Consider the following 14,065-nt stretch of genomic DNA (forward strand, 5'->3'; position numbering starts at 1 on the left):
TGGCCAAAGCAATCTTGAGGAAGAAAAACGGAACTGGAGGAATCAGGCTCCCTGACTTCAGACTATATTACAAAGCTACAGTCATCAAAACATTGTGGTACTGACACAGAAACAGAAATATATATCAATGGAACAGGATAGAAAGTCCAGACATAAACACACGCACCTATGGTCAACTAATCTATGACAAAGTAGGCAAGAATATACAATGGAGAAAAAATAGTCTCTTCAATAAGTGGTACTGGGAAAACTGGACAACTACATGTAAAAGAATGAAATTAGAACACTCCCTAACGCCATGCACAAAAATAAACTCAAAATGGATCAAAGACCTAAATGTAAGGCCAGATACTGTAAAACTCTTAGAGGAAAGCATAGGCAGAACTCTTTTTGACATAAGTCACAGCAAGATCTTTTTCAATCCACCTCCTAGAATAATTAAAATTAAAAAAAGACAAACAAATGGGACCTAATTAAACTTAAAAGCTTTTGCACAGCAAAGGAAACCATAAACAAGATGAAAAGACAACCCACAGAATGGGAGAAAATATTTGCAAATGAAGCAACTGACAAGGGATTAATCTCCAAAATATACAAACAGCTCATGGAGCTCAATATCAAAAAAAACAAACAACCCAATCAAAAAATGGGTGGAAGATCTAAATAGCCATTTCTCCAAGGAAGACATACATATGGCCAATAAGCACATGAAAAGATGCTCAGCGTTACTAATTATTAGAGAAATGCACATCAAAATTACAATGAGGTATCACCTCACACTGGTCAGAATGGCCATCATCAAAAAGCCTACATACAATAAATGCTGGAGAGGGTGTGGAAAAAGGAAGGAAACCTTGTACCTCTCTTTTAAATCTGACTTTGCTTCTGCCTTATTTCCCTATGACAAGTTTTGTTAACATGGTGTATCTGAATTTCAAAAGGAATCTGTCAGATTTTCTCATAAAATTTTTGTGAACAATATGGAAACATGGGGAGAGAGAAAAGAATGTCCATTTACTGAGAAAAATATGCCAAATGACTTTTTACATTCTGATATACACAGTATTTTATCAGCAGTTTGGCATGACTGTTCTTCATGAGCCGTGCTGTATCCAGATGACTAGCCTTTTCTTTTTTAAATGTTCTTTAAATATGCTTTGAAAAATTATGCTCTAGAATTTCACTGATACTCATCTCCGAATTCTTAGAAGTTTAAGAAGTCAACTTTTTTTTTATATATAAAAAGACTAAATTTATGCCTAACTTTAGACTTCTGGTATCTTGTTCTCACATTATTATGTGTTACAACTTACAACCCTCAAATAATGTAAGCCTGGTTTGTCAGAAATGTTGTTTGTGGTTATGTTCCTGTGGTAGATTTTATTATGTTCAGAACTTATCACATGCCACTCCTGTAAGTGGTTAATATATCCCTGCCCATTACCATGGACTTTACATGTCTTTCTCTGTGCGGGTTATTATTCTCACATCATTGTTTTGGCCTGTTACTTACTTTGTCCAGTAAGAGGAAGTACATTTGGTAGTTTTGAGCTCAAGTTTTGAATCACTACATATTTCTGCCAGCACTCTTGCTCTTTCCCTCTGCCATGAGAATGGCATATCCACGATGGCACCAGTTCCTTTAGCTTAGATCTCAGAATAAGACACATGGAGAAGAATCATAGCTGTCATCCACAGTTGCTTACAGGGAATGTTGTAATGTAGGTGAGAAATGTACATAGTTGTTACATGCCCTGATATTTGAGGTTTACTTTATTGTAATAGCAAAAAAGAATAATAGTTTCACTATCAAAATCTACCTTTCAAAACTATATTTTTGATCATTGAAGAAAGAAACTGTTGCTGATTATTTTAAATACATTTTCCCCATTCTGGGCAACTATTGATAATGTGGCTAAAGTAACTTATTTCACACTTAGATGTATCAAATATTTTGATGATATATCTCAAAATACTGAATTAATTCCAACAGTTTCAATTTAGCATGACTGGGTTCATCTTGAACAAACCAACTCTGAATATGTTGGTTCATGTAACTATATTTTTGGTTCTTCATTCAGTTCTTTTGTATAGAATGTACACAGAACTTAACATCTGCCTGTCTTACAGGAAACATGGCTCCTATTGTAAAAGTGTCTAAACTGTGTATAGTAAGGAATGGAAAGAGGGCTGAGGTTTGTGGTCTCAACAACCATGCTGAAAAATATTGCACTATATTCTAAGGCCATGCTTAAGCTGAATTGAAAGGACCCGACTTTGTTCCTTCTGTCACCTCAGCCTCTGTACCCTGCTGTATATAATCTAATATTCTACATATTCTATATATCTTTATATCCACCACTTACTGTAGATGTGTTTTCTCATCGTGACTATCTGCCATCCCTTCTTTCCAGCTGGCCTTTAACAAAAAGAACATACAGTCATGCTCATTTAATGCCCATATTATTTTTATAACTTTTTTTTTTTTAACTGTTGTGTAAAGCCTTAGGGGTGGGAAATAAGGTAAGCATGGGGCTAGGAGGATTCTTGGGCCCTGAAGTAATTTAAATTGACAATGATAAGTTTACCAATAAGTGAGACAAGTTTCCTTATTGGTCCTTATCATAAACAAGCTAAAGGAAAAACTGAGGTCAGTAGCTGGTCTTGAGCTATTCCCCTGAGCATATAAAATATGAAAATGGTTTCTAGGTATTTTCTTTTTTTCCTTTCTTCTTCTCTTGTATTTTTTCTTCAGTATATTTTTATTTGTGCTGTCTACTAAGGAGTACTGGACAATGAGACTAAAACAATTAATTAGTCAGCATGATCCCTTATATGAAAACTTCAGTGTACATTAACATAGGAACCCAAACTAATCTAAAGATTCAGTTAAGTTTACCCTAAAAAGACATTTGTGTTGAGGGCTGAAGGAGTTACCCAGATAGAAAGGTTGAAGAGAGGTTACAATGAAATATTAATTAAAAGAAAAATAATGGGTGAGGAAAGATAATAATGTTCTTGGAGTAGAAAGAACCCTAAAGAGGAAGGTAAGGATGAACAAAATGTAGTGACTGAGGGACAAAATGGTGAGAATCTGATTGAGCTGGGAAGGATTTTGGATCATGTTCTAAGAGAATTCAGAAGTCTTTCAAATAATTTAAGCAAGGGAATAATATGAAATTTTCCAAAACCTTGTGTGGAGAGTAGTTGAAAGGAAACATAGCTGATGAAAGAAAATCATGATACTAGAAATGTGGTTAAGAACTCACCTGTCAGAGGAAAAAAAAAAAAAAAAAAGAATTCACCTGTCAATTTGGTCATGCAAAGCACTTAGGTTGTTTTTGATAATGAGAAAAAATTTATGGTTGGGTAAGATTCGTGGCTTCCACATAAACTTGCTAGAAAGTTACAGTGAAATTCTGTCAAATTTTTCTTGAACAAACCATAAACAAAACAACCTGTTCTGTAAATTGTGGAGTCCCAGTGCTTTGCCTTTTTGTTTCTCCCATCATCACTGATATGAAAGTTTCATATGGCCAATGAGACAAAATTCCAGAAACAGGACTCTTTTATCTTCATTGTCTTCAAAAGACAGTAAGAAATTCTCTCTCTCTTTCTGTCCCTGTTTGTCTCAGATAGACAGATGATAGATAAATAGATAGATAAATAGATAGATAGATAGATAGGTAGATAGATAAAAATCTGCTACATGGAGCTCAAGACTCAGGCAGCATTTTCAAGGGCACAGGATCTAGGCCTCACTCAATTCGTATATCCTGTTCATAAAAAGGAGGGAACATTTTTCTAAAATATGTTCACAATCCATATATAATAAGCACTTCTAATTTACCTTCTAATTTCTAGCACCCATTGTGATAATTAACAAATCCATTTGTATATTTATCATAGTAATTAATAAGGTGTCCTCTTATTTTCTAGATACAGCTTAACAGCACTTGCAGTGGCCTAGTAACTGTATCTGGGGTGAAACTTTGCAGGGATCACACGAGTTTGCCACCACTAGAGAGTTAATTCCTGATTAGGAGAACTGCCAACACCTGAGTGGTAGCCTTAATCAAAAAGTTACATTTTTCCTTCCTTAATATTTTAGGATAAAATACAGATGTTATATTAGATATACAGCAAAAAAAAAAAATACAAAAAATGATTGAACCTAAGCTAGAGTGGCGGCAGTGGAGATAGAGGGATATTGAGATTTGAACATAGAAATTCCTAAGAATTAAAGTAGAGTAACCAACCTGGAGAAGTGAATAGTTGTGGGTAGTGGTGAAGAGAAGTTGATTGTAAAGCAAGACTGTGAGTTTAAGTGACTCACGAAAAGATATCTGACCTATTATTTAATTCTTTCTGAGGGTTCATTAGAAGGCCAATAATATAATTGATAAAATATAGAGAGAGAAAGGAGATGAAGGTGGATCCTAACTTCTCCAAACTCACTAGTGGTCTTAATCCAAAATGCATTTGCTTCCAGGATGGTCAGACTGTCTATCAGAGTCACTTTTGTCAATCTATTAAGAGGAATATATACAGATATTGAAATATGCTTTCAAAATCCTAAATATAAGTAAAATTTCCTGTATAGATATTGAGTTACAGGATTACCCTCCACTGGAGGATAATGTTACATTTTACTTCATCCTAATTTCCTTGACTGTTTTTCAAGTTAAATGCTTTGACTTGAAATGTTTTTTCTGTGTTCTTGTCAATGACCTCTTTATTTCTAAGTTGATTTATGTGGTTTAAGAAGGAAAATGGAAAGAAACTAAGATAGGTAAATAATATATGTCAATATGGAGTGCTATAAAGGTTTTATTGCCACTTGTTTGAGAGGTGCCCTCATAAAACAGTGTACCATTCCAAATGCACAGAAATAAATCTTTATAGCAGAGTACATGTAAAAACTATCAAGAAATAAAGTATGCATGTGTATGTGTGTATACATGTGTGTATTATATATACATTAGAAATTGGATGTAATTTTGCATTTTTACTTCTTTAAAGAAATTTTATTTGCTTTATGCTTAGATTTAATGTTTTGTTGTATGAAGGATATACATTTATTTCTCTTACATTTGACTCAAATTCTCCTTCATTAAAATAATCTTTCATATTAAGTCAATTTATATCATTTAATTCAGATATGATATATATATTATACTTCAGACCTTTCCCAAAATGAATTTTGAAATGTATTAATACTCAGTGATATTTAAAATTAAAATATTTGTATTTTAATACTCAAAATACTCAGTGATATTTTTCAAAGTTTTTTTGTTTGTTTTTGTATTCAAGATGACTAAACTTTCTTAAACTATGTGATTTGTGGTTACATACTGGCATAGGAAGCACAAGAGAGATTATCTTATGTAGCTGAATAAAGTTTTATTGATTTTTACACATGTAAAAAAGCTGTAGAACTACAAGAAATTCCACTCTCTCATCTTAGGTTGAACATTGACTATTGTAAAGCCACAGTGCTTAAATGTGGATGGAGCTTATGGGCTACAAATGATTCTTTTTAATGATCTGGAATTTGTGGCTCTGGCTCATGGGTCCTAGGGAAATGAGTATAAATTTTACACACATGAATAAAGCAGGAAATGTCATTGATTTGAAGTAAACCACAGCTAACCCTCCATAATCAATTCTGAAAACACTGTATTTTGTTATTTTGAATATGTACTTTGTTGTTTCCTGGATGACAGAAAATGAACAACTCTAAGATGAACAGTATCATTTGGCTTATAATAAGATTGCTGCTGCAAAGTTTTGAGGTTTTAATTTGGTTGATGGGATTAGAAAGAAAAGGGATTACTTTTTTTTTTTTTTTAATTCAGAATAGATGATATATGGCACTAGAATCCTGGACAGTTTCTAGTCTTTGAAGGCCTGAAAGGCAGAGACCTTATTTTATTCATTTTTATTTTCCTAAGACTTAATAAGTAAGTGATTATTCAAGTTAAAACAATTCTATAGGTCTCTGTACTTTTAAAATGTATATCCATACTTATAGTATTATCTTTTCTTTCCTCTATCACTAAGGGAAAAAAAGTTTCCCTCCCTTGATATGTACCTTTTTCTTTTCTGTTACATATTAATTCTCATTATTAATTATATTCTTTGCTCTTTTTCTCTTTTACCACAAATACTAATCCTTTAGCTTTTTGTTTCCTTCTGATTTCTTCCAAACCATAGACTTGATAATCTCTTTAAATACAGCCAATATTTCATGGCCCATTGTGTGCCTTTTGGTATTCTATTATTATAGGACAAAAAAGATCATTTAAAAATTTTCTCATGATTCTAAGTTGACTGATTGATTATTCTGCTTCATGTGGCATTGGCTGGCTACTGAGATGACTGAAAAGTCCAAAATATCCTCTTTCTCTTAGATGCCATGATGGTGCTAGCCATGACCTAGAAGTTCAGGTGGGGTTGTAGACCTTGGTTATCTTCCATGTGGGCCTCTCCAAACAGCTGCTTTGGCTTTATTTTAGCATTGATTCCAAGAATGTATGCTCAAGAAGAACTAGCCCCAATGTGCATGTGCTTATCAAGTCTGCATGAATCATATTTGGTAGTGTTTCATTGGCCAAAGTTAATCATATTCCAAATCCTCAACCAATGTGGAAGTATGAATACTGAGGGCGGTTCATTGGGGAACCCAAAATAAGAGTCTATCACAGTCTGGGATTTGTAGATAAAAGTTTTATCAAATACAGATTGATAGTTTCTTTAATAGTTTGAAATCAACAGCTGAGAAAAAATGATTTAAAAAAACATATAAATAGAAAGAACATATAAATAGAAAAAAGTGATTTTAAAAAACATGTATAGAAAGACAATATCTCTTCTTTAATATCTTTATATATTAAAGATATTCTTTAATATCTTCTTCAGAGATATGTTATGAATCCTCTGTTCACTGTATGATTTGTAAGGGAAATACTGTTCAAATGCCAACATTTGAAGTCAAGGTATCTTAGACCAAATTCTTTCAGAAAAGAAAATAATGTTTAAGTATTAATGTATACATTTAAGAAATGAGGGAAATAGAATGAACATTTTTGAGCATCTACTGTGCGCCATATACCTCACTAATGTCATATTATTTAATTATAGCATTTTTTGAGAAGAAAGTATTAATTTCCCAATTTTATCGAGAGAAAATTAAGACTCAGAAGAGTAACCATCCTGTACTTCATAAGAATAGTAGATAATAGATAATAGACTCAGGATTTTGTCAGTATTCAAACTCCATGTTCTTGCTACTACACCGTGTTGCCAGAAAGAAGAAATACATGTAGTTGAGCCTTCAAAAGAACGAGCATTTGAAATACAAGTAAACGTAATAAAATTCTAAGAGGCGTCCTGCATGCATCTGTCAAACCCACCACTGTCCTTTACTGGAAGCACGTTTGCTCAGGTTTGCTCTCAACTTTTTGACTTCCTATATAATCTCAGGTGACGATAGTACGGGTTCTAAAAAGACATGAGCTAATTTACAGTCAAACTCGTTTTTGTTAGGACAGCTAAAGCACACGCTTTTTTCCTCTATGCCTTCTTAATTCTTAGTTATATTTACAGTCCGGTATTGCCAGATGTAGTATTTTACTGCTTAATGAAAGTTTTTAACTACTTGCTATTGTAAATTCAGACTAAGACCAAAAGTAAGATAAAATAAAATGAAGAAAGGGCGAAAGAATAACTCAAAGGAGTAATATCATAGAGATTCCAACTTATCTCCCTTATGGGGTTTCAGGGTTACAGACATTACCTTTCAATCAAACACACTAACTTCATTTCTGTCACATGACAATATCTCCCCATCTTATGTGTTTTACGTGGTTGAGAATAAGAAATATAAATGAATTCCAAAGTGTCTCATCTCTTCTAACCCTTAAAAGCAGCATTTAGTACTTCAAAGAAGAAATTAAACTCTTGATAAAGTAGTTATTCAAGATATTTAGTTTTTTTACTTTGATGAGGCCATACTTCATAGAAGAGACATCTTCAAACTAAAAGTTCCAGTAGTGAAATAACACCAGAACTTAGAATATAAATGGTTTTAAAGGCTTTATCAAGGAAATCCCAGATGATGTGGAACTAGTCTCAAATATGGTCTTCTGATCAGTTTCATTTAGCCACATTCCAGCTGATTAGGTAGAAATTCCACTGACCTGAGCAATGAAATTATTATCTATGAATAGGATTTTTAAACAAACAAAAAATCAACTCTACTCAGATTTTGTTAATATGAAAACATTCTATTGATTAGTTGCCTAATTAAATATTATTCCATGCTGGTAGCATTTTTCTGAGTGAAAAGAAGAGGGTTCCATTCTTATAGTTTTGTTTTAATTCTCTCCTGAGATGCTATATTTTAAAGGGAAAGGAGAGAATGGAAAGGGAGTTGTTAAGCAGGAAAGAAATGTGATCTTAGTCACTCTCTGGATTTGTGTCCTGGCTGCATTAATGCACCCTAAGGTGATAAAATTTATTTGAACAGGGCTAGCTTTGTAGTGCTCTCTGCCGTCTAGATAAAATAACAGCAATGCTTTGACTATATATCCTATGTTAGTAGTTCTAAACCTATAATTAGTCTCTCCTTTTTTATTTTTCCCTTGGGAGAGAATAATAAATGAGTATGAGTACTAGAAATATAATATTAAATGGCCTTAAATATGACTGGCTGCAATATGTTTGGATATAGTAGTTGTAAATGTTAAGCTCATTAAAATTTACTGGGAAAACCTATAGAAATGTATTAGAAGTAAAGCAGAAAAACTTTGCACATTAATAAACATAAACTTAGTTTATTTACTGTGAAAATGCATCTGGGAATGCTGAAAGAATAGGACAAGAAGGATAGGAAGAGGTAAAGCACTGAAAAGGATGTTTACCTCCTCATATATACTAGAATCAACCTTCAACTTGTAGGCATGATTATCCTTAGATTTTCAACGTACTTACAAGAAGAGTTCTTTATTCTAGTCCCTAGTAATTTACACATGTCTAAGTGGCTATACATAGGATGTTTTATATCCACTAAACTGTGAGACTTCAAAAATCTTAAAGTTCTTTCAAAATAGAAAAAGAAGTATTTTTTTTAATGTCAAAAGGTACTTGAAAGAGATTTGGAATGTCGAAATTTAGAAAAGACGTCAGCTCTCTTTCCTTTTATAGAGAATTTAATCCAATTAATCATTTTTCTATAAAAAAGCAAATCCCAGGTGCAGCAATGAGCTGCTGCAACCAGGAGCTTTCCTAAAACACATCTGGCAGTAAGAGGAGAGCTACAATATGAAGAGATATACATAAGATGGCACTGTTAATTTTATTTCATCCATTATAAAAGAATTGAGCTATATGATTGCCAGTGAAGATATGTATACTCCATATCAAGTTTCTCCCCTGAGGGAAATTAATAAATGCAATAATGCTCTTGCCTTTACAAGGGTCCCAGGAGTACATTATGGGCACTTAGAGGCAATACTAAGTGGTTGAAAGCTAGATTTCTTTTTAAAGGGGGCTTCAGTGGACTCTGAGCCGTATGAGTTTTAAAACAAAATTAGAAAGGTTGTTAAACAATTTACTGCTGCTAATAGCAAATAATGGCACAATTTATTATACTATTTACCTATTATCTGGCATTGAATACCTCTGAAAACAAAGGAGGTGAGATATTTTTTAGAGTGGTCTTGAGGTATTAAAGGACCAATGTGTGCTTGAGGACCACATTGTTCCAAATTTTCTAATTCTGTATTTAATGTTTAGAAAGTGTATAGGTGGAACCATTCTGGTCCCTGGGAAAAGACACTGTGTTGAAAAAATATATGTGATAAAAATATAAGAAACATATATGTAGTATGCATTATATCCCATTGTCAATGAGAAGGAAATTTCTCTTTTGTATTTCCAAAGTAGAACTGAGCTGGATAGATCAAAATAAGGAATAAATAGAAAGGAGTCACCAAATGAAAGTATACCTTGTGTGTATAATTATTATTAATATTTGACCCCTGACATCTGAACTTTAACTTGTTCTTATTCTTGTGGCATATCCATCCTGGGATGTAATTAAATTCTATTGGGTATTGAATTTGGATCTGTCATGACAGAGACAGGACATCTTTCCTGTATACCTATGCACAAATTAATGTGAAAGCACATTAATAATATTAGTAAATATCGGATCTAATTCTTATTCTGTGAAGACCTATCCCAAATGATAAATATAGACAAACTTAATCAGAAAGTATTTTCTAAAGTAAGGATTTTCAATGGTTGCTAACTGGAATTGGTAGAATCAGATGAATGCCAACTAAAGCAAAAGATTTCCAACATTACACTAAATGCACTATTCAATGAGTGGAGTATAGATTGAGTTACATAAAATTGTGTTTAAGTGTTTCTTTAAATTGCCCACCTGATATTAACGTCCTGTTTCTTTTAAATTGCACAGCATTTCAAAGCAAAACAAGAATGAAAGAATGAGAAACAAAGAAAGTTGAGTAGGTATGTCTATCTCTATATATCTATGCTAGATGCGTTCCATTGCTACATTTTAGTTCACTGTAAAACCCACGGAAAACATAAGGGATTCATCAAACCTTGCTCACATTCCATTCTGACGGTTCCTCTAGGCAGTCTGTTCTTCTGTTGAAAATGATAACTTCCTTATGTTTGGGTTGCCTGCAAAGAGCAGGCTTGGAAAACAGACTCCTATAAATAATCTGTGGACTCAATAAAATCCATTTAACTTTATAAAGTATAATTTGCAGAAAGTGAAAAAAATGACTCTCTACTCAGTGCCCAGATTTGGATTTCTAATAACATTCTCCAATAGAAGGAAATGTTTGATTATTGGGCTGGGACAGATATTATGTAAGATGAGCCTGCAACATCTTATAGTGCCAGAAAATAGGGAAATGCTCAAACACACAATCACACACACACACACACACACACACACACACACACACACACACACACACTGTGTCAAAGGATCATGGGAGCAAACTGAAAGGGCTTCCAATGACCAAGCTGGAACAATTTGAGCAACAAAATAAATAATGTAACATTGGATTATCACCCAAGGTATAAAATAATAATAATGAGTCCATAATAATATAAATAAATCATTGAATGAATAAATGAGGAAGAATAGATACATCTTCTGTGCAGATTTCCCAATAATTTTGGTAGATATTTCCTATGCAAAAAGTGGAGCATAACTCCCCACTCTTTATGTGTGGGCTACACATCTTTCCAAAGAGTATAATATGGAAGGGGGAGAGGAATAACTATTCAGGGAAGAAACCTGAGGTGACTAAGGTTAAAAATAACACTGGCAAATGATGCTGATAGAATATACCCTTGGTATGATAGGATGAGAATATCACTGTACCTCAGTAGTTTTTCCTCCCAATAACTCCAGTATAATCATGAGAAAAACATCAGACAAATACCAATTGAGGTATATTCTATAAAATATCTAAGACTCCTCAATATTGCCAAGGTCATTATAAACAAGGGAAGTTTTCACAGCCTGGAGGACCCTAAGAAGACATAATAATGACATGTATTATGTATTCTGTATGAGATCCTGGAACCAGAAAAGAGCATGAGGGTAAAACTAAGCAAATCTGAATAAAGAATGACTTTAGTTAATAACAGGGACTTCCCTGGTGGTGCAGTGGTTAAGAATCCGCCTGCCAATGCAGGGGACACGGGTTCGAGCCCGGGTCTGGGAAGATCCCACATGCAACTAAGTGGAGCAACTAAGCCCGTGCGCCACAACTACTGAGCCTGTGTTCTAGAGCCTGCGAGCCACACTACTAATCCTACATGCCACAACTACTGAAGCCTGTGTACCTAGAGCCAGTGCCCTGCAACAAGAGAAGCCACCGCAATAAGAAGCCCACGCACTGCAACAAAAAGCAGCCCCTGCTCGCCACAACTAGAGAAAGCCCGTGTGCAGCAACGAACACCCAATGCAGCCAAAAATAAATAAATATATTAAAATAATAATAATTTTAAAAATCAACTCATTAGTTGTGACAAATGTACCATACTAATGTAAGATTTTAACAAGGAAAGTAAGTGAGGGGTAATGAAAATTGTCCTATCTTAATGACTTTTTTGTAAATCTAAAACTACTGTAAAATAAAGTTATTAAACTTTTAAAGCACAAATTGAGATTGTATCAGACTTAATTTGCTTGTTAATGAAGGATCCACAAGGTGGTAAGTTTGGTTCAAAGAGAAAGATGAAAGAATTTATAGTCACTGAAAGAAGTAAGTTTGAATAAGATTTATAAATTAGATTAAAACTGGTACATGTCCTTCAAAGCAATAGAAGTATAAATTTGGGGGATTATTTTTTCTATAAATTATTTGCATTTTTACTGAATGAAATTGGACAAGAATTGTTTGCATTGCAATTGTTTTTCTACAAGTTAACATCTTTCTTTACAGAGTTGTTAAATACCCTAATCAGTAGAAAATGACAAGTCAAATAAGGGGACACACCTAGAGAGTTACATAAAGGATAGAAAGTGTTCTCTTTGCCTATTTTTAAGTTTTGATAATTTTTCATTATAGTTTGTTTGACTTGGTTGCATACACAGAAATGATGTTATATAGCCAGTATCTTGCCTGTATCATTATGTCTTACAATGCAGTTTTTGAAAAGCACACAAATTATTTCACAGTTTTATTTTTTAATGGCATAAAACAATAAGCATTTATTTCTTGCTTATGCATCTGTGGGTTGGTTGGGTTTTAGCTTATTTAAGCTAGACTTGAGTGGGCTTGTTGCCAGTCATGGATCAAATTTAAGTCAGTTCCATATGTCTTTTATTCCTGGATCACCAAAGTACCTAAAGCAGGTTTGTCTCATTGATGAGGTCAGATGGTCCTAGAGGATGAGCAGACAAGGCTTCTTAATGCCTATGCTAAGAACTGGCATCTATCATTTCTGCACATATTCCACAATGACAAAAGCAATGACCAAGCTCAAGTGGGTATAGGATATACCCTTCTCATGAAGATCAGAATTTGGGAGAAATAAACTTTAAATGAACAATAATCAAATGTACTATAATACTGTATTAGACCTTTGAGTGTAACACACAATTCCAATGGCAAAGTTTTATTTCACAATTTTATTAGATTTTTTCTCCAGAGCATGAGTCATCAGTTTTCTTTTTAAGCCTTTAAAACAAGGTGGTGTCATTCCAGAAACAAGTACAGTGTATTCTACACATGAATTTCATTTTTTAGTTTAGTTACTAAAATAAAGAAATGAGAACATTATTCATTAGCACTGTCTTCCTTTAACCTTAACCTTGAAATAAAAATTGCTTCTCAAGAAAATATAAATTTTTCATGAAAATGTATTGTTTAGAAAACCCCAGCATTACCTGAGGAAGCATTGGTAGTTAGTAATAAGTTTGTGTAGAAGGATACCATGCATAATTCTGTAGAACACAGATAGTTATATGTAACAGTTTGGCTAATTATTCATTTTGTCGCTTATGGGTGCACTTTAGTTTCTTGTGCAATTTTTATGCCTGTTAGGTGATAGTAGGATCAAATCTTAAACTCATTTGGAAAGATGCTGTGACTGAAAGCTCAGCTTTAAAATCCATGAAAACTTGGCAGTTCTAATAATAACTGGGGAAACAATTTGTAGATTCCTGAATTTTACGAATTTTTTAACATGTAGAAGAAAACATGATTAAAAGAATAAAGTGATTAAAGGAACCACATGGAATGACATAATTTCATTTTTTGGCAGGCATAATTTCCTTTCAGTTTCACAGTTCAAAATACATTAGTTATTGTCTGGAAAATTGAACGAACTGGAATAAACTAAGACCTATATCACTGCTGAGTTTTTCAAGTCGATCTTTGTAAAAGAATAAGACCAATAGCTCTATTATGATAAGTTTTGTGGATGTGGAAAAATGAAATGTATATTCTTATCTTAACAATAAAAAATAGACTATTGTTATCTTTTTCTATTTGCTAAGGAATTT

This window comes from Phocoena phocoena, chromosome 4, assembly GCF_963924675.1.
Source record: "Phocoena phocoena chromosome 4, mPhoPho1.1, whole genome shotgun sequence".
Lineage (NCBI taxonomy): Eukaryota > Metazoa > Chordata > Mammalia > Artiodactyla > Phocoenidae > Phocoena > Phocoena phocoena.